General features: G+C 41.0%; 1 long non-coding RNA gene and 1 other non-coding gene across 2 annotated transcripts in view; one reads left to right on the top strand and one right to left on the bottom strand.

The window, feature by feature from the left end:
* LOC139698336 (uncharacterized) overlaps positions 1-23760 on the top strand; it is a 122372-nt gene extending 98612 nt beyond the window's left edge. Inside the window, exon 3 of the long non-coding RNA XR_011702892.1 lies at positions 23662-23760. This is a non-coding gene — a long non-coding RNA (uncharacterized lncRNA). The remainder of the gene's footprint in view (positions 1-23661) is intronic.
* On the bottom strand, positions 354-429 carry TRNAA-CGC (transfer RNA alanine (anticodon CGC)). Its single transcript has one exon. It is a non-coding gene; the product is annotated as a tRNA-Ala (tRNA).
* Positions 23761-24824: the final 1064 nt, after the last annotated feature.

Here is a 24824-nt window from a genome sequence, read left to right as displayed (position 1 = left end):
TTATTCAGGTATACATGCCACCGAGCAACCATACGGAGGAAGAGGTGGATAGGATATACGAACAGTTAGAGGACATAATCGACTGTGTTCCTGCAGGGAAACATTTGATAGTGATGGCTGATTGGAATGCGACGGTAGGCGAAGGAAGAGACCATCCATCCATGTGTCCATCCAAAAACCTACCTTAACCGGTAGACCTTATATATATATATATATATATATATATATATATATATATATATACTCATATATACAGAAACATATATAAGGAAAAGGGATAGGAACACGTATAAAGGACGTACACAATAGAGGTGGGGAAGGCGGAATCGAACGGATCACAAGAGTAAAAATATCTCCTCAACCGGGACTCGAACACCGGATCTTTCCACTTGCGGGGCGGATGCTCTTAACCACTTGAGCTATCGAGGATATGTAATTTACCCTGAGATCCGTGGGTCTTATATATCGCCAAGCGCCCCGATTCTTTAGCCAAGAGATGGCGTCAGGGGGCTGTTTCACCCACCAAAGGAGAAATAGACAATACACAAGAGGAAAGGATAGTGGTTTAGAATTCATACAACATCATACAGGAAAGGAACAGTGCGTTTCGTGGCACGCATAGCCAGAAGAAAGAGATGAGCCACATTGGCCAAATACACATTCAAACACGAAATCCCGCCAAACGGCGAATAAATACTCATATATACAGAAACATATATAAGGAAAAGGGATAGGAACTATCCTTATTATTCTTCTATATACTCCTTCCATCTCTCCTGGATCTTTCCTGCGTCAACTATTACCTTAACCGCCCTATCTCTAACTGTTAGCATAGCTCTTCCTTTCTTACTTCCCAATAACGATTTAACTTTGCTGTACAGCGCATATATATATATATATATAAATATATATATATATATATATATATATATATATATATATATACATGCGGATGGACACAACTACTAAATAAATACATTGTGACAACAAACAAATAACAGTCCAGCAAACTACTCTACATCAGGTAATCTACCGACTATGTTAGGTTTTTGGATGGACACAACTACCACATATATAAATATTTTATTACTCCTAACAAAACACAAAATCCCGCATCCTACTCTACATCAGGTCCCTCTTCATATCTGAGTACTTCCTTCCTCCCTTCATCCCGTCCAACATCCCTATCCTGTTCGGGCACTTTCCTCGTTTGCCTAACATTCTCCCCTCTATTACAGTCTTCAACATCTCACTACCGATCAATACCCCCTTCATACACTTTTCTTGCCTCCATGGGATTTCTCCCGATAAAACCCTCTCTTCGCCCACCGTACCAAGTACTCCCTCATTTGTTTTCTTCTCGGTCCAAATCACCTTCTTTATTCTTCTCCACACCCACATTTCAAAAGCCTCCAATATACTATAAGTCTATCCTCCTGGTTCAATGACCACGATTCCGCGCCGTACATGGCTACGCTCCATGTCAAAGCTTTTACGAGTTTTTCTTAATAACCTTACTCAAAGTCCCTGTCATCAACTCCCTCCTCCTTGTGAAAACCTCTTTGCCTAGCGCAATTCTTCTCCTTACGTCCCTACTATTTTGACCGTGTTGGTCCAAAACACTACCGAGAGACGTTAACTGTTTTACCTGCTCTAGTTTTTGCCCTCCTTTTTTTAATGTTAAGCTTAGAATTTTTCTGTGTAGAAAATTGCATAACCTTTGTTACATTAATATTGATTTTCATCCATATCTGTCGCTCTGAACTTCCTTTTCACGTCAGCAACCCCTTGGCTGACTAACAAACTAGAGCTTGGCTATATATATATATATATATATATGTATATATATAAGAGTATATGTATATAATTATATATATATATATAAAATTATATACATATATACTTATATATATACATATATATATATATGTATATATATAAGTATATATGTATATAATTATATATATATATATATATATATATATATATATATATATATATATATATATATATATATATATATATATATATCCCCTCCCCGGACTACAACCTTGACGTGGTGGAAGGGCTTGTGCGTTCCGATGACCCCTAGAGCTGTGCTGGCGGGAGTAATAATTATTGCTCCTGGTAGGGTCACCCATGCCAGATAGGTCGAAGGTTAGGAGCCAGACGAAAGGTAGTCCACGCGGCGTCTGTTCCTCAGTGAGGCGGCTGCAATGGCGTCTGACCCCAGTGGGGCGGCCAGTAAGTGATGGTGTCACGTTTAAAACACTATTGTGGAAGGCAACGGGAAACCACCTCAATTATCATTCCCTAGAAAAATATGATGGACAATAGAGATATTTTGAGTCCTGGCAACCACGGGGCTCGGCCCAATCGGCCGTGTGTCGTGCCCGGCAGCGGGGGAGGCAAGGCTTCCGCGGTCGTCATCCCACGAAACCCTTGCAAGGGAAATCCAGCAGCAGCAGGACAGAATACGCAGGAGAAGAAGACGAAATTAGTTATAATAGGAACGTGGAATGTTAGGACAATGATGAGGACAGGGAAATTGGAGAATGTTAAGCGAGAGATGGAAAGGGGAAAAATAGATATTTTAGGTCTATGCGAGGTGAGATGGAAAGATAGCGGGGATTACTGGAGTGATAAGTATAGAATAATATACAGCGGCGGGGACGAGAGCCAACGAGGGGTTGCCATTGTATTAAATGAAGAGTTAGGGAGAAGCGTAGTCAACATAGAGCAGGTAACGGATAGAATACTACTAGTGGAGATAAAAGCAGAACCGACGAACTTAGTTATTATTCAGGTATACATGCCATCGAGCAACCATAAGGAAGAAGAGGTCGATAGGATATACGATCAGTTAGAGGACATGATCGCGTGTGTTCCTGCAGGGAAACATTTGATAGTGATGGGGGATTGGAATGCGACGGTAGGCGAAGGAAGAGATGGTGATGAGGTGGGGGACTACGGTTTAGGCACGAGGAATGACCGCGGGGAGAAAGCAGTTGAGTTCTGCAGGAGACAGGGGTTAGTCATCACCAACACTTGGTTTAGACACCACAAAAGACGCAGGTATACATGGAAAATGCCAGGTGACTCAGGAAGATATCAGCTAGATTATATCCTGGTTAGACACAGGTTTAGGAATAGTGTGATAAATTCCCACAGCTTCCCGGGAGCGGATGCGGACTCAGACCACAATTTAGTTGTTATGAAATGTAGCGTACGTTTCAAAAAGATAAGGCCGGGGCGGCGAGTTAGAAAATGGAATGTAGAAGCGTTAAATGGGTTGAAAAGGAAGGAATACAAACAGGCGGTAGAGAAAATCATGAAGGATGGTAAAGGGCTTAGTACTATCGAAGAAAAATGGGAAATTATCAAGAAGGGGTTGTCTAAAGCCGCAAAATACACTATTGGAACCGTTAACGCTAAAAGGACTAGGAAACCATGGATCACGGATGAGATGATTACAAAGATGGATGAGCGGCGGAAATGGAAGAATATAAATACAGAATTAGGGAAAATGAAGTACAAAGAATTGAACAATAAATTGAGGCGGGCAACAAATAAAGCAAAAGAAGCATGGTGGAAGACGCAGTGCGAGGATATGGAAAGTCTGCAGAAGAAGGGTGAAATCGGTGCGCTGTACAGCAAAGTTAAATCGTTATCGGGAAGTAAGAAAGGAAGAGCTATGCTAACAGTTAGAGATAAGGCGGGTAAGGTAATAGTTGACGCAGGAAAGATCCAAGAGAGATGGAAGGAGTATATAGAAGAAATGTATGGTAAAGAACTCAGACCAACAGAGTTAGACATTGAAAAAGAAAACGACGTAGAGGAGGACAGCTTAGGTCCAGGCATACTAGACCATGAGATAGAAAGGGCATTAAGGGAGATGAAACTAAATAAGGCCGTGGGGGTAGATAACATTCCCGTGGAACTTTTAAAATGCTTAGGAAAATGTGGGAGGAAGAGGCTATATGGGCTGATCCGTAGTATTTATGAGGAGGGAATCTGGCCGGAGGACTTTGTGAGATCAGTTTTAGTTCCGATTCCGAAAAAGGTAAAGGCCACGTCATGTGAGGACTATAGGAGAATTAGTTTGATATCCCACGCAGCTAAAGTTGTTCTCAGGATCATAAACAAAAGGATAGAGAGTAGGGCAAATGATTACTTAGGGGATGATCAGTTTGGGTTTAGGAAGGGGAGAGGTACGCGTGATGCCATTGCAGTAATGAGATTATTAATCGAGAGGACTATAGAACACAACCAGGAGGTATTTGCCTGTTTCGTAGATTTCGAAAAAGCGTTTGATAGGGTGAATTGGGAAAAACTAATGAATATATTGCAGAAAATAGGAATAGATTGGAGGGAAAGGAGGCTAATCCGCAACCTGTACATGTCTCAGACTGCTCAGGTGCGGGTGGGAAACGGGGAGTCAGGATGGGCAGTGTTAGGAAGGGGTGTGAGGCAGGGTTGCCCATTATTACCGTTGCTGTTCAACCTGTATGCAGAGGAAATGATTAAAGAGGCATGGGAAGAACTGGAGGTAGGAATGAAGGTGGGCGGGGAATTCGTAAAATCAGTTAGGTTTGCTGATGACCAAGCCTTAGTTTGTCAGTCAGCCAAGGGGCTGCAAGCATTGCTGAGTGAATTGGAAATTCAGTGCGACAGGTATGGGATGAGAATCAATATTAATAAAACAAAGGTTATGCGATTTTCTAGAAAGAAAAAGGCTGAGCTTAACATTAAAATAGGAGGGCAAAAACTAGAGCAGGTAGAACAGTTTACGTATCTCAGTAGTGTTTTGGACCAACACGGTCAAAGTAGTAGGGACGTAAGGAGAAGAATTGCGCTAGGCAAAGAGGCTTTCACAAGGAGGAGGGAGTTGATGACGGGGACTTTGAGTAAGGATGTTAAGAAAAGACTCGTAAAAACTTTGATATGGAGCGTAGCTATGTACGGTTCGGAAACGTGGTCATTGAAGCAGGAGGATAGACGTAGATTGGAGGCTTATGAAATGTGGGTGTGGAGAAGAATGGAGAAGGTGAAATGGACAGAGAAGAAAACAAATGAGGAAGTACTTGTTATGGTGGGAGAAGAGAGGGGTTTTTTGGGAGAAATCCTGTGGAGGCAGGAAAAGTGGATGAAGGGGGTATTGACCGGCAGTGGGATGTTGAAGACTGTGATAGAGGGTAGAATGTTGGGCAAAAGAGGAAAGGGAAGGAACAGGATAGGGATGTTGGACGGGATGAAGGGAGGAAGAAGGTACTCAGAGATGAAGAGGGACCTGATATAGAGTAGGATGATGGATTTTGTGTTTTGTTAGGAGTAAGAAAATGTTTGTTTGGTAGTTGTGTCCATCCAAAAACCTACCTTAACCGGTAGATTACCTTAAAAAAAAAATATAAATATATATATACACACACACACACACATACACACGCGCGCACACACATATTTATACACTATAAACGCACGTACATTCAAACATGGAAACCCACCACATGGCGAGAACATTCTATGCATGGAAATAGATATTAATAGGAAAAAAATAACGTTACCAGTAAACAGCAAAATCACAGGTACAAACTTTGGCCATTTTTTATTTGGCATATTATTTATTCTCGTAAATTGATTATTCATTTTATTTTAATTTGATTCCATGTCAACTAGCGTTATCTATGTATGTTCATTGAACTTCCCCATCGAGGTTTATGGTCTTTCGTTAATAATGTGCGCAAATATTCGTCATGACATTCCACCGTTACTTAATTTTTCGAATAGACTTTTACGAAAAATCAGAGCCTTATCTTAAAGACTTCCTTCGACTTGAATGTTTTCTGAAACAAGTTTTGAAATTAGGTTTGGGCAAAAATCTTTCTGATGCTGTTAAACACGATAAATAGCATATGAATCCTCCAGTGAGTCGACACGAGTTTCAATTGCCATGCGTATCTTTCAAAATATTCGCTACCTCACTTTTCCCCTGTGACTGTTCTAAATTTTCAGTTGTCATTTCTAACAGATTGATTTTGTAACTCGGCAACAGCGAAGGGATTCCATTTGCACCTACACTTTTCTAAAGAGCAAAGTTATTTTTTCATCCTTAATTAATTAATAATCTTGATGGTAATTCGTCAAAAATGTTCAAAGGGCCTCTTAATTTGGCCCAATCGCCTCTTCTACTGATATACTTCCGGCTGCTATAGAGTGTGCTACGCTACGGAGGAGTTTGTACCATAGCCACTTTTGACGCGTCATGGCACGGGAATAACCGTCTCGAAGTTTTGTTGGAGCCCAACAGATTTTTAACTTTTAGCATGCCTATAGAGTGGGATTGGTAATGCAAAAATAGATATAAATATAAAAGTAGTCTATGTCATGCCGGCCGGGTTACTCGGGTGGGTTACGAGTTCGCCTGCTTTAATACTACCTGCTTCCCAGTAAGTTAAATTTAAGTGGAGTGCAATAATTTATATTGATTTCCTACAAAGTTCTCATCACATTAGCAAAAATGAACCTAATCCCTCCGTAACTGTACGCAAAGATCACTGAGAAATATAATCATACATACATCTGCTTTATTCTCAGATTTCCTAATAAAGTAATTAAAATGTTGCATTGGTAGCTGCGAATTTTCCATAACTCAATCGAACGAGTCAACACGTTCCATAGCCTGATCGCTTTGATGCATTAATATGAAATAAAATTTACTAACTTACATATTAATGCTAATACAGACAAAAATATTTGCATAAGCTGGAAAAACACCGTCTTGGTACAATAAACAAAATCACCTCTGAAATTTAAAAATCAACACCTACTGGTCATTATATACACAAATTTTAAACATCTGCTCATGTTCTTTGATAAATATGCAGGTTCAATATGGGATTATGTTGATATTTATTAAGCGCAGGAAACACTAAGCATAAGCATTCCATGAAGAAAGGCCATCTTGCTATATGGAAAATGATGCCATACTACAGCGCGGACGAGTTTGTGTTAAGCTCGCTGATACTGAAGCTCGCCCGGATATCTCGGCAATATATACACAGCACGATAAGCATGGGAGCGATGTAAAACGGTGCACAGAGATTTCAAAATCTTTCGAACGAGCAATTCAAATTAATAAGACAATGGCGAAGGGACTAATATTCAGAATGATATTCAGACTACGTAATTGGGAAAAGATAGTCTACTCGTTAATTTATCGAGTTAATTGAGGAGCACCATCACTATCCTCGTCAGCTGCGTACGTTCAAAATCTAAGATTTTTAAGGGAAAAATTGAATGTGAAAAACTGTAACTGCCGATGTCGTCAAGGACGTCGATTGGTTGAATTTTTTTGCATCGCTTTTAACTTCATAGAGTGGAATGCAGCTATATTGCTTGACTAACTTTCACTTTAGTCGTTATTAGAGACTTCATCCTGGAACGAATTAAACTGGGTGTTTAGCTGTTAATAAGGACTTAAAAAAGAGTTATAATGCACTTTTTCATGCAAGAGGTGTTCGAAGTTTAACAATGACTCCAGAAAAAAGTCACAACCCTTGCCCTTAATAATTAGTAGTCGCAACAGAGTAGTCATGCATCTTGAATCCATTAGAAAGTAAAGTTTAATTAAGTAAACCTAAAGAATTTCAGCAAATGCATTGCCCTTGATCCGATATTGTATTGTTTTGGTGTCGCCGCAGTTGGAAATCGGTTGCCTCGCGTTTCCAGAGCAGGGAGTCCATACTTAAGGCGGTCCATCTTAATGCTCTTTCCAAGATTCGGTCAGTCGGCGGCCACTGATCTCCAGCGGAAAGGCAAAGAGAGATTGCGAGGAGAAGTCCATAAACATAATAAGTTTTCGTGCGAAAAGGAAAGTAAACTTGTAGAACTGAACGGAGATATAAAGAAAAGAAACCTGTTGAAATATTGATGTGGGGCGCCATATTCTGCCGCATGGAAACGACGCAGGGAAGCGGGGGAGCCGAGGTAAGCCCAGACTGGAAACTTTTATCATTAAATCAGTATGGAACGGGAGTGCGATGTTGATTCAGATATCGAGGAGGCCAGTGTTCAATTCAATGGAGATAGTGCGGAGGCTTCAGCGTAAGTGATGAGTGAAGTTCAGCAAGAGGGCAGAAAAAAATAGACAATATGCTAAGTTTGTTCCGAAGAGTGTGAATAAATATGGATTTATGACGAGAATATTAGAGGTTTAAAATGGACTGGTTGGCTCGTATCTGCATATAATAATGCGCATTACCCGGGGAGCAGACTTTTGAGGCACGTGGAAGAGGACGTTAGAGGCGCTCTTAAAAAATAATAAAGTAACAAGTCCATAAAAGGAAGATTAGTAACAATTTTTTTCAGTGAATTCCATATTTTATTGTGGTAATATATTTTCCTAGGAATGAGCAAATACTTTAAGCTACCTGTTTGATAAAATATCTCCAATAATTTGTCAGTATGCCCGGGGGAGCTTAGAGTATTGAAAATGTATAATACGTATAAGTTTTATCGCACGATCAAGGGCTATATTATTAGTGAAAGAAGACTTTGGATCCGGAGAAAAATATCCTTTTAGTAAAGTTAGGCGAGATGAATCGCTAACTAACTGACTAAGGATTTTATGAGCCATACTGTATTGAAAAATTAAATTTAAAATTAGAAAGCATTGTTTAATAATCAAATAAAAATACTCTTATATCATTTATTTGGACTAAAAATATGGGATATTTAATCCAATAACTTAAGTCATTTACACTATCGAGTTTTTCTCGCTAAATCGCTGCAAACACACCTAGTATGTGTCAGATGTTTTGGGTTCTTGTTGTTGCCCGATGGTAAAAAAAATGACGACAGAAGGGCACACTGGAAGCCATAATAGCGTTCCCTTGGCGCACATCTAGAAACACCTCTTGAGTGGTACAAGTGGAAGGCAAGGACGCTGGCGCACTCTTTAACATCTCAAGAAGTGACGAAATCAAACAAAATCTGCATACGCCCGTGGAAAGCTGTGCGGATCGCTGACGATATTTCTAAATCTAAGACGAACCATGACATAATCCAACTGATACACACCTTTTCTCCCGGCATTTCCCTTGTGCATTCATGCTGATAATGATGCTTGAACGAGGTGTTAGTTATAATAACAACCCTTTCGCCTTCAGAATGCAATCGCAGTGTCTTCGACATTATTTCCAATTCATAAGCCGAACTCTCCTATAACTCTATCTCATATCCTCAGAATTCTCTGATCAAGGAGATAAAGAGGTAACGTGGTATCTGAAAGTCCGTAAGAAATCTTACTCCATCGTTTTCCTTATTTTTCGAGTATTTATTCAGGAATGTCATTTATTTCCACGCCCATATTCAATTCATTTCCTTTAATGCCTTCTCTAACTCCCGATAAATTACTCAAGGGCGTGTCTTTCATATACATTTCCTCTAAATATGTTTTAGTCTTGTCAGAACGTGCTTTTCTTTAATTACTCTTTTACCCTTTGCATCTATAACTGTGCAAACGGAATTTCCTTTTTTATACTGGCATTTTCCTCATCTTCTCGTATCCCTGTCTCTGTAAACTCTCGCTATCCTTGCGCAACTCGTCTCAACTTCTGTCATTTGCTCCTTTAGTTTCTTACTTTGTATCTTTTTGTATTTTCCACTTCCCTAAATGCATCCATGTTCATTCATTTCCCTCTTTCAACCTTCTATCTTATAACATCTCCTGCGATCCATATATTCCCAATCCTTTTCTCATTTACGGTTCTTATAGTTTCGTTCGCCAGTTTCCTCGACCTTTGGTCAAGGTATTCCCATCTTCCTTCTTCTCTACCTTCCCTCTTATCCGCGCAATTTTATCAGCTGTTTCCTAGTGCTCTTATTTTCCTGCTTAGTCTTCTTCTGCATTCAATTTCCTCGGCCTCGTTTCCTCTCTCATTCTGTTAAGTTAAAAAGCACACACTTTATGAGCTCTAATTCGTAATCCAAGTCCATATCTGCACCCGGAAAACTATGAAGAGTTCATCACTTTATCCCTGAATATAGATTTAACCGCGCATAATATAATCTAGTTGTTATCTTCCCTATCGACCGCATTTTCTAAATGTATATAGGACCACTGCGGTGTTTAAACCAAGTGTAAGTTATATCTAAGCCATTTCCTCCTGCAAAACTCTTATGCTTTTCCTCCCCTATGCCATTTCTTTCCCCTAAACCATACTCTCCTACCTCACTCCCGCCTCTCCCTTCAGCCACCACCATATTCCAATCCCACATCACTATCACAAGTTTTCTTTCGGGTATATTCGTAATCATTTCGTCTAATTGATCAAATCTACTTCAGGCTTGTCCAATCCGCGGCCATAAATATCGTAAACTTACATCACTTAATGAGATTGCAACTAAAATATTATATATAATACTACGAGCACAATAACATGCATAACATTCTCTTGACCCATGTGCGATTAAATTTTTAATTTAACACTTTTTTTGTCGTATTCGTGAAATAATTCTTAAATTATTGTGACATATGAAATTACCGCCCAAACGAACAGTCACTTATCGAAATAGTAAAACGGGTGTTTTCGGCGATTAAGCGAGTAAAACTCAATAATGTGAATGACTTAAGTTATTGGATACTTTAATGATGTGTGAGTATTTGTATTTTATTATTAAATTTTGGTTTCTAATTTGAAATCCATTTTTATAATTCCACCATGGCTCACACAACGTTTTAAAGAACAACCGAACCCAAAAAATAAAGATAAAAGGAGATTGATAGATATTGTTCAATTAACTAGACAGATTTGGGCAGTTGACCACTTCTTTTTTGTGGCAACTTCTGAGGCTGTGGCAATTTCCTTCTAAGGGAAAATGTTCTACATTTCCAAGAGTATGTTATAAAGCATTACTCGCAAAACATCCTATGAAATGCACGAGTGTTGCATATCAAGAAATGTGAACGGAAAATTTTTTGCTATATTATTTTTCATTCCCTCAACAACATCCTTGTATGAAGTACGTGGATATTGCATCAACGTGCACCAACATTGATATTTTTAAAGACACCATGAGAGAAACTATTTCCAACCCTACATTTACGACTAGTACGTATATGGTGAAGTAATTACATATTTACTAGCAGAAGGCTCAAGGAGACTGATGAGTGTTCTAGTGAGTTGTGCTCTGCTCTCAACGGCGATCGTCAATTCAAATCTCGATAGTTTCGTTGGACGCTCGGCAGTGCATCCAAGCTGAGGAGCCATCAACTCTCTTGGTACCAGAAGCGCATGTAGTACGGTAAATACATAAATGTTCCGTTTTAACTGAATGTGTGAATATCACTTTAATCGACTCAAGACACACGAGATGGGCTCTAGTCTCTCCTTGAAAATTATTACCCAAGTTACCTTTCATTACAGCCTTAAAGGCTTTTGATATATCTTTGTATCTCCACTGGTATTTCAATTGTAAGCCTAGTGTGCGACCACTTTATGTTTTTCTTGCTTGAATCCTGAGGAGGCTAACGCGGTGGTCTCCCCTTGCCTTCCACGATGCAGTATTGCGATCGATGACTTTCACTCTCGCCCACAGATCTGGCAGTTGATTGATCCTCACGATCTGCTCCATCAATGGATCACGAGAGATCATCTGCATTTCACGAATGGTACCGGGTGGATTTTCTGTGTCTTAAATCCAGTTCTCTCATTGTCACATCTCGGAAAAATCAGATACACGACTTTTAAATCTTTGGGAATCAATCGGGTTAAGCTTTTAGGTCGAACTCCCTAACCCTTGTCTACCTCTGCCCTATTGCCGTTCATATGGACATGAAACCAAAGGCATCGGCACGGGAGGGGGAATCCATGCGAGTATGCAGCGGAAGGCAAATACGAGGCCTCCATAGCCCAAAGCACTATTAAGCCACCAGCTCACCAAATAGGAAGCCTCCAACAAATAGGAATTCAGGAACACTGCTTAATGAATATTTCGTTCTGAAGCACGTGCATTCTCCAGTCTCCACTCCAGCAACCCTCAACCTCCGGGCACGTGGATTGAGTGGTGCGTCTTTGTGAGCCCTCACTGAGTCGTGTCGACCCCCGGCTATTTTTCTTCAAGCCCTTTGAAGCATGGCAACTATTTTCCAATGGTCACTCTAAAAACATATATGCCACATCGATTGAATTTTAAAGGTGCGATTTTGTTACGCAATGAAAATGCTGATCTGAAAAATCGGAAGAATTTCGAAGACCGAAGTCGAATATCACCCACCAACTACATACTTAAAATATTCTTGTTATTTTATTTCTATATTTTCGCACGGGATACCGGTTTAAATTCTCAGGGGTATTTCGAGCCATACAGTCGTGTCTAATTACCCAAGCACCTGACAATTATGGCAACTACGAAAGGGTCACCGGCGAACTCTCACAGCTTAATACGCAAGCAGGTCCTTTTATTTAGCTATAAACCTTTCCATAGTATTACTTCATTTTTTTCACCATTAACTGTTCACCAATGACATAATTATCCAGTCGAAAGCTTCTCTCCTTCCACTGACAGCCACTCGTTATTACTGCCACCAGGTAGATCTCTGGGAGGTACGCCGAATTTCATGAGGAGTCACGAAAATCAGATCTGGAATTCTAATGGTATATTTTAAAGTTTCAATGTATGTTCATGCAATACCGATGAAAGTGTGAGCCATTCTGGCAGTACGGTTTTTCATTTCTCGCGCAAAACATGAAGAATACGTAAAATTGTGTTTTGCTGACGGCGTTTATCCTGTGAAAAACTCTTCCGTTTCCGTGTGATTAACCAAATGCTGCTCTCAGCTTATTGTTCTTATGCTTTCAAGCGTAGGAAAGATATTTTGTTTATTCAGAGAACAGGGATTAAGTCGATTTCTGGAAGTTCGAAAGCCTTCGCTTTTCTCTAGCACCTGAACTGCGGGCCTTCCCCCACCTCCTACTCCGCGTCAAATGCACCAAATGTTATCCGGAAAATTGTATCAAATGCCAATTTACATATTTTGTGTATGAAAATGTATACATTAAGAAATTAAAGCAGCGCTATTTCCCGCAAACTGCCGCAGGAGTGTAAGCACCGGGGAGTTCCGAGTTGAAGGATGAGAAGGGTGGGAGGTAGCAACATTTAGGTGGGAGCATTACGAGCACCAGAAACTGCCATTACTTATTTTCACCCAGACCCTTTCATTACTAACATTTGTTCGCCTCGAGATGGAAAACCCGGAATCCAATTAACCAATATCTTTCTAGTCGTTATGACGCTATTATATTGATAAACCTGGCGGAAATTTATCAACAAATTTCTTAAATTACAATTTTTTATTCGTCCCCATAAAATTGTAGTATCATTGGGAAAACAGCATAAAAAGAGCCATGCATTATAAATCCATTATCCCGGATTAAAGAGCAATAACGAAATCTCTGAGAAATGCCCAAGGGGTGTCTCATCTGGAACGCAATAAGAAAGGTAGGAAGTTCCAATGTTTGAACTTATATTTGAAACATTTCAACACTCTGATGAAAATGATTTATTTTCATTTTTTTATCGTCTCTCTACTCCTTTTTATTCTCCAAATAGTTCATCGTAATAACCACACATCGATTGGGGCACGCTATGAAATTGACACGATTATTTGAACTCTTGTCACATACACTTTACATATCAAACAATCAGGAGCAATAATATAAGCGAAACCACCTAATAATATGCACGCTGAATGGTTTTCCTGGCTATTGGACTAAGGTTCCCGATCAATGCGATTGCTTCTGGGGACGTCCCACATAATCTACATCAGTGTATTACCCTTCAAGCCTCGACATGGGTGTGGCGTGGTCTACATGGTCACGGTACTCTGAGTTTCTTTACGTCATTGGCGCTTCTAAAGTAACTCAATGGGTTACAATTCCACCTACTCCTTTCTTTTTACTGCTTAAAAACGAAACTAAGATATTATTTTCAATGAATAATAGCTTAAGCTATTTTATCAAAAAGATGACCTGATATCTATGCAGCATTTAATATTTCCAATACACACCGTTCCAGAATGTTCTTATGAATTCAAAGAAACTCCCTCAGCAGCAACTTTTAACTGGGTCATCGGCTTGAAATTGTTGTATTTAAATATATCCTTACCAATTTACTTATTCTAACCTACTTACCCTAACTTGCCTGACTCACTCAACCAATTTCAATAAATTACTCTGATATACGTACTTGCCATACCTAAAACCACCATTTTGGCCACGTCAATATGAATTTGACGTCTCAGAAGGTAACCAGATGCGTATGCACTCTGTACTGTTACATTTGAAAGCCTAAACGTTTTCTATGGGAATTGCATGAGGAGAGGATTGATTGATTCATTGAGCACTATCATTTTTCTAAACGTGATCGAATTACACTCAATAAGCGGAACAAATATAAACCAGAATAATATTCGGTACATTCGGTGGTACAGTGAAATCCAAGCAGTGCGAAATCATTGAAATATTCAATAGGAAGTCATTGAAGAAAAATGCAGAAGAAATTGTGATAAAATACCATTGAAATTATTAATATCACAGTAAAACGAAAATCTCCCGATAAGCTCAGGCGCTTGGCAAGCCTCGTATTTCAGTGGCAGACATGGAAGTGTCCGTGGGGAGTCGAAACGGAAACGTATAATTGATTGCTTATGCGATTATGTTCATGATTAATGCGTGCCAATTCAGTTTGTTGGTACTATATGGGACCGCGCTGCTTTCACGACCTGCCTGAGTCGAAACTTTAACGTGGGGTTTAAAGGATATTTTTGTTTTACAATTTTGATTTACTTTTAACTTCTTAAATTAAAAATAACTTGAAATTATTTTAACTTCATAAACAGACAATTCAGGTCTGTTTATGAATGATTAAATTATAGCAAGCGTATTCACAGAACGAGACCTTAAAAATATTCATCTCTGTCACGGAAACAACCGCGCATTATAAATAAAGAAATTATCTCGACGTGGTCGATTTGGTGTGGGCTCGGGCGATTACCCGGTTAATTTTACTAGCACAAAACAGTGTTTGCTGATAAGAGACTGCATTATACTCAGAAACATATATTTGTACATGTGTTGGGTAGCCAGGAAGAAACCAGGCAAGAACCAAGCAATAAATTAGCCTTTATTGGGGTTCTTGGTAAGAAATTGGCGTTCAATGGACTCATTTCCTTTGCCGATATTCACAAGGCTGCCTTTGTCTCGTCGAAAATTCAAAAATGCCATCTTACCTTACGCGCGGAAGGTGCCGGGGGGGGGGGGGGGCATGGGGAGTCCGCAACCGAGCGCTGGGTGGGGAAGTATGAAAAAATAAACGAAAGACAATTCGAAATGCGCTCGCGGTTGCATGCGCGCCGTATCCCCCCGGCTACTCGTTGGAAGTATCTCCCAAGGGTTTCGAATTAATCCTCACGGGCGCCCAGCATCACTCGGCCTCCTCTCGGCCACCCACAGCCCTCTCCCTCCGCCCCGCACTCCCCCGCGCCCCCCTCACATACACGCCCCTGTCGACCGCAAGCCCTCGCCCCAACTCGCCCCATCGCCCCTCATCCCACCGAGTGCGGTCCCCCTTCACCCGCACGATCCCCCCCTTCCCCTCCAATCTCCGGTTCGACCGCCCTCGTCCCTCCCGGGACGTTCGGCCACGGAGAGGGATGACGATGCGAGGCCGGGCACGACCCCCCCCTCCAATCTGCTCGCGCGGTTCGAGTGGCGCGTGAAGAGGGGGGGCGGGGGAGGGGGGGTTGACGGAGGGAGGGATCGAGGACGTGGTGCGGGGCATGACGGAAGAAGAGCAAGCCGCTCTGCCGAAAGCCCTCTCGTGACTTGGAGGGCCTCCGTTTCAATCAATGCGGCCGCCCGACGCCAAGCCCGTCAAACCCCTCCCCCTATCCTCCCCGTCTCCATCCGCCCCACCCCATCCCGCCGCGGGATCCCGAAGAGGGCTCATGGAGATGAAATGCAGTAATCCCACTGTCCGACGGGTGTCCTCTAGTGCAATGAATGGATCATTTTTAAGGACGCGGTGGTGACACCGAGCCTTTTCCGCAGATTCATGATGAATTTAATATCCCCACTCCAAAGGATACTCTCGAAGGCTAACTCCAAGGTACATGTGCTTTCGGTAGTAAATTTGAGCAATTTTGAATTATATTATATATTCTATTGGGACTTTTATCTATAGTTATAAGTTTGTATGTGTATACAGACATATAGACATATAATAAAGTATCGATACACTTGTGTTTGTGTATGTGAAAAAATATATGTAAATATATATATATATATATATTGAAAAAAAAAATATATATATATATATAAATGGAAAAAAAAAATATATATATACACACACACATACACACCAAATTAATGCCAAAAATATGGAACTCTATAAGGATTTGATTTAAATTGATACAGGAATATTAGGCCCTAAGTTCGGTTAGCAATTTGGCTGGGATTCGGGGAATGAGACTATGGAAATCACCTCAAGCATATCTATATTCTTTACTTGCACCAAAAACCACTTTTAACTCTCTCTCTCCCTCCCTCCTCCCTCCCTCCTCCCTTCCTCCCTTCTCTCTCTCCCTCCGACTCATTCTCCTCCTCCTGCATCGGCAGAATACTTGCCCCGAGTTCTCCACGTGTCACGGGTGGAGAGGTACTAAGGCTGGGGGCGGGCAGTTGGGGGAAGGGGCGTCGTGGGGGCGCGAGAGGTGGAGGCGAGTCCGCGAGGCGGCCTGGAGAGAAGGGAAGGGGACGTGAGGCCTGGGCACGGGAAGTCGGGTCGACAAATGCTAAAATTCTTTCAGCCCTCACCCCCTTTGAAAATTATAACACGTATTTAAAGAAAATTTTAAGAATCCCGTGGCCCAGAAGAGCTAGTACTGTCGCTATAACAATTACCTTGCTCATCTATCAAAGGCGTCGCTCATATGGTAATGTTTGCCGACACCAACCAAAATCTATGATCCTAAATTCAACACTCATCTACGGAAGGAATTGCAACATATGCATGCTTCGCAATAATTACAGGGGAATTTGCAGTGTCGCTTTATAACGCAAGCACTTCGCATCACTTATGTCACTACGTACACGGTACAGAGCAATAACTACTACTTAAATCAAAAAGGCAGTGAACATTACTCCACCACATCATAATGGATATCATTCCCAGCGGAGTCGCCACCTATCTAACTCTGCTTAAAAATGTGCACTGCTCACGGTGCAAGAGGGTGCTCACTGGAATGTATGGAGAAGGGCACCTCCTGCCCCTAACGCAAGCGATCCCTTGGACCACCCTGTTGTGTACTTTGTTGAGCTGCCGCCATGACTTTTGCACCGTGAGCTCTGTCTTCCTCCGGTTGCCCTCCTGGCCATTGCCATTTGGTCCATCCATCCCCGACTCTCTCCATACAAAGGGAGTAATACCAAGGTCGTAGCTGCTTTTTCATTCCAGAGTCGGAGAGGACGGGGTCGAATCTGTAAGGAACTTACTCTCGGGATTACAAGAATATTGTTTATCAATGAGTTCGATAGCTACCGGACATATGTAACATACTGATAGACGGTTTACTCGGCGTAATGATTAAGGATTTTGAATATTTAGGGCAAAATTCTAGCTATAAAGCAATTTCAAAGGTGCCATTCTGTAGTGTTTTGACGTCAAGTAATGGCATCCATACGGCTCGTATCAGATCTAGCAGAACTACCTATTTTAAATGGACTGCAGTTGTTGCGAGGAAATTGAAACACTTTTGGGAAACTGTTAGTTACGGCGCTCGTGGAGATATGGGCGTTGCTCAACCATCGATTTAGGAAAGGTAGTATGAGAGCCACTCGAGGAATTTTGTCCACATTGATGAGGCAAATAATGAGGAAATTCCGTGCAAAGTTCTCGTGCGATATAATCAGTTCGCAATTAGGGAACAAATTCCTTCCTTCACATATTTTGGAATGATGGTAAATGATCAGACATTGACTTACCTGGTGCCCATCTATTGATTAAAACGGGGAAATTAGTGGATAGCTTGGGATTTTAACTCTCGAGAAAGGGTCGAGGATTTACGATCACATGTGCAATATTTTCCATGACGCCTATCTTATTCCAATGTAACATGTTTCATAAAAGTAGCATCTCAAAATAATATCATTTTTGGTTGGATTTGCTGCCCAGTCCCTATCGATGCTGTTCATAATGAGGAACACAATACAAGAACACAATTAAAATTGTAACCAGATATCGCGGATATTCGTGAGCGAGAGCTTATGTTTAAGATCACTGATTTTTTTTACCTGCCGATTTGCTGGCAAATGATCCCTTTAAATATTTTTCGAGCTGGACTCGGATGGAGCAGTGACTAACTTGCTGGCTTCACACCGAGAGGGCCCGGGTTCGAATCCTGGAAATTTCAGATATTTTTCTGTGGTATCCCGATCCCTACTTGAGGTTCTTTGTGGAGAGCACTTTGAGTAAGTACACCATCCCTCGGATGAGACGTTAAACTACACCGACCCCTTCCGTTAAGAATTGGCTAATGCCGACAGTTTCTCTTTCGCACACCAATTGCGCAAATGACCTCAGCCGTCGGTCACTTCCCCGACAACTACTACCACTACGAGAAGGCAAGAATTATCCCTCTAGCCGTCATTTCTTGATAGGAGTTTTGGAGCAGGACTTGGTAGAGTTTTCATTAGCTAGATTGCCAAAATTATTTCCTTTCATCGAAAGGAAATAATTTTGGCAATCTAGCTAATGAAAACTCTACAAAAGTCACGGTTTTGGGAGAGAAAGTAAAAAAAACTGTGTTTCGGATATTGTTTCAGCATTAGGGAACAAATTTAGTTTACTAAGAGGGGTTCGGAAAGAGACAGCGGCAAATTTAGAGAACACGATGGAACATGCACCGATGCATCAAGCTGAGTAAGATGCGATCCGTATAACTAAGCTAATGATCCATGGAAGACACATAGAAGAAAACAAACATTGAATTTGAAAATCAAAAAGAAAAAATAATAGGATTCAGTGTTAGGGACGTAGGATGATGAAAAATTAAAAAAAAACCCAGCTATAGTAAGTAGGGCGGCAGAATTTGAAAGTTTTGCTCTCTGAATACTTCATCAGAGATGTAAAATGCACTACGAGTTAAAAGTACCCAAAAATTGGGGCAGGATTCGCTATAACGCATGCTCCGCTTCATATGAACAAAAGATGTGGCCGGAGGTGGCAGTGGAGAAGGGTTGATTAAAATTGAATGTACGAGTAAATGTGATATCGTAATCGAGCAATGATGACATTCAACAATCAATCGGCGAAGTTTCATGGAACACGTGCGCATAAACAAAGACGGCCGTAGAAATGGAGGTGGGACCAACGGGCACATTGAAGGCACGATGCCATCGGGAAGGCAATTACAAAAGAGAATTTAAAGAGGAATAATTATAGCGATGCGTGAAATACGCGAAGGAAAGTGCTCGAATGTGGAATGACGAAGAGTAAGGGACAGAGGAGGCAAACGGAGTGACAACTAAACAATCCTATGATTCTTGACTTTTGACGATAATAGAAGATACTTGTAAAATACCAAAACTCCCATGTCATTGCATGGCGTTCTAAGGGATGAAATTTGAAACCTACGTAACTTAATCCCGGATAGGAATCAGAAGAAAAAAAAGAAAATAAGATATACGCGTATTATCACAAAACTAACAAACAAAATGGAATTCCAAAAATATTAAAACTATTCTAGAAAAGCAACCTTAGAATAAAATCAGGAACAATTATAAAATAAAAACAAGTCAAATCCAAAATTTTTCCATGAAAGAATAACTATAAGATTGCACATTATTAAACCACCAACGGAAAAAAAGTTCATCACTTCTTAGTACCTCTTTGCCAAAATGAAGTCCACAAAAGCATACAAGAGAGAATACAAGAGATGATTGGAATGATACACTGTAGATATTTCTAAAATTACAAACATTTGTTGCATAAATGATGTTGCATTTTCATGATAAAATTAAATTTATGCATCCACATATCCAACCTTGGTAACCTACAATGACTAGTCATACTGCTTCCAAATATGATATAAAAGTATGAACCCAAGGTACTCGGTAGGTTACCATAATATCGAGGAATTCAGCATCAAGCGCTAACTCAGTCGTAGCTCCTTTATAAATTGTTTCCCATTAGCGTATCCGATAATTCTTATTGTATTTCTCAATTTCAGTCGCAAGAAAGCTTGCAGTTATTCCTATCCTGTTAATCTCTACGTAAATTGAAGAACTTTTCCAGGTATTTCATTAGTTTATTCTTCAAAAATCTACTGGTTGTATTCTTCCCCAGTGTTTTTTAGTGAAGTTGCTTCCAAGCAACGGTGAGACATGTCATATCTCTGCGGTTTAAAATATCAATAATGTGTACCATACCAAGAATGGGACAGAGCCTTAATTAAACGAAAAATATGAAATTTGGTTTAGTGAAAGATTCAGATGTTTGCCAAAAGATTAGTATTCATTCGGCTCTTGAGAAAAATATGAAATATAAGTATTAATAGGGGCCATCCTTCATCAATTCCTTTGAGTGTGGAAGAAAAAGGACTCGTGTACAATAAAGCTAATAAAGCAATACGAGAGTCTGGATTTTGTCTGGAAATACATACGATGATTCATTAAAAAGTATCTCGGAGTTGAATTCCATCCATTTTCAGAAAAATATTAATTTTTCCCTAAAATATGCAAAAAATTTCTAAATACTCCAAGTGCTTTCAAAGTACTATCCATGCAGAAATTATCCATATTCATTCGCCAAAATTACAAGGAAACCCAAATTTACGGGAACGCCTCGGTGGATGAACTGACGAGGACGTTCGACACTTCTGCGGTATCTTCCGCAGTATCTTAGGAAGTTTTTTACCCCGTCCACCATTTATAGCTTCTCTTCCTCCCTTGCCTTACGATCTGTTCAAAGCAGCATACATGTCTATCTCACGTAGAATAAAACAGATTGCTTCTTGTTTTTTGTTCTCGCACTCGAGGACGTTTACATGCATGGCATTCCCTTCAGATCCGTCACAGCTTGCCGCAAGTCGATGTGTTCCTTCTGTCGCTCATTTGAGGTCATTGAGGTCACCTTCGGTGTTTTTCAAAAGCGGTGTGATCTCTCATTAGGTTGACGATAAAAATTTGATGCTACCTCATTAGATCGATGTTCGTTTAGGAAAAAATGGTACCATTCTGTATCATGCATAGGGGACATTTGGGGTCTGGAGACTCGACCAAAACTATTTTGGTCTCTGGTTGCCATGCTACACGCATCATAATCTTAGTCCAAAAATGAAATAATATGAAAGCAATTTTCATTAACCATTTCTTTTATGTATGCATAAATTATTAAATATTAATTAAGGATGGGTCGCGGTAGTCCAGTGGGTAGAGCGTTGGACTGCCTGACCGGAGGGTCCCGGGTTCGATTCCCGGGCATGGCACTCTGGGCACCTGCAGCTCCACCCAAGCTTAAGTGATTTTTCGGGTACCAGATCTTCCTGGGAAACCATAACCGGCACAGGGAAAGGACTGGCCCCCCTACCCTGATGTGTGAATTTTCACACGCCGTATAGGGCTTAGTACTGGGTGATCTTAACCATCACCCACTAAACCGACCTTCCGGTTGATTACTGTGGTAATGGTTTTTTTATTAACTAAGGATGAACATTCAACTGCCAAGACAGCGTCGTTCTTAAAATTGTTATCAGAAAATATCTCTCGCCTTCCTCCCGAGATTCCCTTGTTCAGATATTAACTTGAATCTCAAGCTAGTATCTTAATATATGCCAGAGAGTTTATTTGTGCTGAACTGAAACATATTTTTAAATTAGTTTGTAGTAATTTTAATCCCTCAGCAAACACTATTTTCATACACTATAGTAACCCTTGACCCTATCATTATTATAAATTATCGTTTAAGGCGTCGGATAGGAGATTTCAAGGGTCTGCTGAGGGATGAACTTTTTGCTTAAATTTCTCAACTTTAGAAAATTGAGCGACGATCGAGTATATCAGCGTTATATTTCTGAATGAATTACTCAACAATTTACTTTAAAACTATACTTAGTATGTAAACACGCGAATTTAACCAATCAAATTTGAATGAACAAGAGAACATATGCACTATATATTAATTTTTGGGACATGGAAGTCGTGTGGGTTGAGCGCTGAGCAACTGATCAGAGGGACCGGGTTCGATTACCGAGAATGCATCCAAATACTCTCAGCTTCACCCAAGCAGTGTGATTTTATGGGGTTTTAGACCTTCCTAGGAAACCATAGGCGGCACAGGGAAAGGAACTCTCCCCCATATTCTGATGTGTAAATTTCACAAATTTTCTGATTTAGTATATTTTTTATAACTGCAGTTTTTGGTGGTTTAGAGTTTTCATTGGTAAAATACGCCGTTACACGTGAATTATGTAGATATATATCGATAGTTAAATCAAATACTAGATGAATGAAATTGTGTGCTAATCCACACGGTTACCAATGCATTCAAATTGATTTTAGCTGATCAACACTTGGGACACCATGTCACGAATACGAGCTGATAAGGCTTAAATTTACCAAATTATTATTGCGGAAAAAATTGATACTGTGCCAAAGCTAATTTCAATATCACTTATGACCTGCAGGTGAAGTGCCTGAAGAGCAGAAGGGAGCCATATAAACGATTATATGGTCGATATGGTGACTAAAACAGTAGCTGTTCTATTTGCACTAAACTATGATTACTCAATTCAATGCAAATGACTCTATTATGCATTTACTTAAGCACGTGGAAAATCGATCCACAATGCCCGCGAAAATTATTGTAATGTACATAATATTCCAAAGTTTCACTTGAAATTATCGTCAATTTACAAAACCTTATCATAAAAATGTGAATGGAAGTATCTAAGTTTGAGAATTACAGATGAAACAGCTCACTTATGAAGGATTCTTCACTTATCTTAGACTTGAACGAATATTTGTTTCTCAAACTTAGTTTGAAATTATCCTCCCTTGTCTTTCTGTAACCTGTCATGGGCCCAGGAACAAAACAAGACCGGGGATCGGATTTTGACTGGGGGTGGGATATTGAAGACAAGGATAGAGAAAGAAAGGAAAGTAGCTGGAAATGGAAGGGGCGAGGCACTTGTAGGCTGGGCGGAATGGAGGGAGATAGAATGTATTTTTGGGTGGTGTGCGCGGTAAGGTTGCGTCTTGTATGGCGGGGCTGAGAAATGCAGCGGCCGCCTGTGTCTATCCCAAGCCTATATTAAATGGTAGGCTCCCAAATAATACACGCGATAAACTAGCAAATAGCCATAACACAAGTGCAGGAATGGATTGGGGATGCCACAAGACCACCAAGTTGTGGGTCCCTTACTAGGAAAAAGTCCAAAAACATTATTTATGGCCCAACGGAATATAATCGCATTACCCTGGCATAAAAGAGTGGTCAGGTAAAGAGTGTAATTAATGTTGGCGGGCGCTCGGGGCAGGACGCGGCCCGCCCGCCTCTTCCAACGCTCGCCTTTTCTAACGCTCCCCTCTCCCTTCCTTCCCGCAGGCAAGGCGTTTCCCGCCATGGACCCAAAATGGCTCATTTCAGAAGTGCGAAGTCGGCGACGGTGGCAGGAGGATGTGGGGGCAAGGCGGGAGAGGGGCGGGAGAGGGCGGGGGGTGGGGGGCGCAAAGGCCTCCCTGGCGCCGCTACCCTGCCGCTCGCCGCCTCTCCTCCTCCTCATTCTCGCCTTCGTTCTCTTCGCTCTCGTCAAGCACACTTTCGGTGAGTAAATCGCTGGCCCTCCCCCCTCGCCCCGGCCCCTCTCCCCTCTCACCACCCCCAACCGCTCTCCGCGGCTCCGCACGCCGCGGCTAGAGGCGGCCCCTCCCTCGGACTCCGACCCCTCGGACGATGCACTATGATTCTTGTTTGCCTTCAGCACTCCCGAGGTTTGCGTTAATAACCCTGAACCCGACTCGATGAGATTCAAGTGGACTCATTTTGCCTAGGATTTTGCTGAATGCGGTTTTAATTTACCAAGGAGGTTTCTCCCAACAGGCACAACGCATCCGCGTGGGCTATTCAATTTTTAGGTAAGTAATTTTACCTTATACATTACCCGATAATCAATTAGGAACGGTCGTTTGAAGAAGATCAATGAAATCCTGATATGGATATAACGCGGAGTGCCCATGGAAATGACAACCGAAATGTTGCAATCAGTTTTTATTGAATATCAATGTGGAGACTATCATGCGTTCAAATTCCATTGACATGAATATTTCGCGTTTTCACCATGCAATGTCGCCTACCTTTTTGGGGTTTTGGGTGACGTATGGCGTTAACGTAATGCTTGGCACTCCTGGTGTGGTATCCAAGGACGACTTTTGTTAGTGCCTGGCATGGTTACGCCAATCTCGGCTTTTAGCCATTGCATGTTACACCAACTGCATTCCAACGGCTCCACACATGTATTCAAAAAGCAACTCTCTCGGTTTTCCCGGCCATTTGTTTGGCCAAAGCACATATGTAATCCGTGGAAAACGCTCGATCCGTACATTTTCAATACTTTTATGAGGTTTGCCTGAGGTAGCATTGCCAGTCGCTTGTGTGTTCGGAGTTTCCATTTCCCGATTCGGAACTGTGGCCACGGATTAATAAAATTAATGTGGCTTTACTCTAAATGCATGTTTTCATCGGTTACACTGATATGAATTCACACTTAT

The sequence above is a fragment of the Hetaerina americana genome, unplaced genomic scaffold (genome assembly GCF_022747635.1).
Source record: "Hetaerina americana unplaced genomic scaffold, ioHetAmer1.1.p SCAF_82, whole genome shotgun sequence".
Taxonomy (NCBI): domain Eukaryota; kingdom Metazoa; phylum Arthropoda; class Insecta; order Odonata; family Calopterygidae; genus Hetaerina; species Hetaerina americana.
The sequence above is the reverse complement of the archived record's forward strand: the minus strand, read 5'-3'. Positions and strand labels throughout refer to the sequence as shown.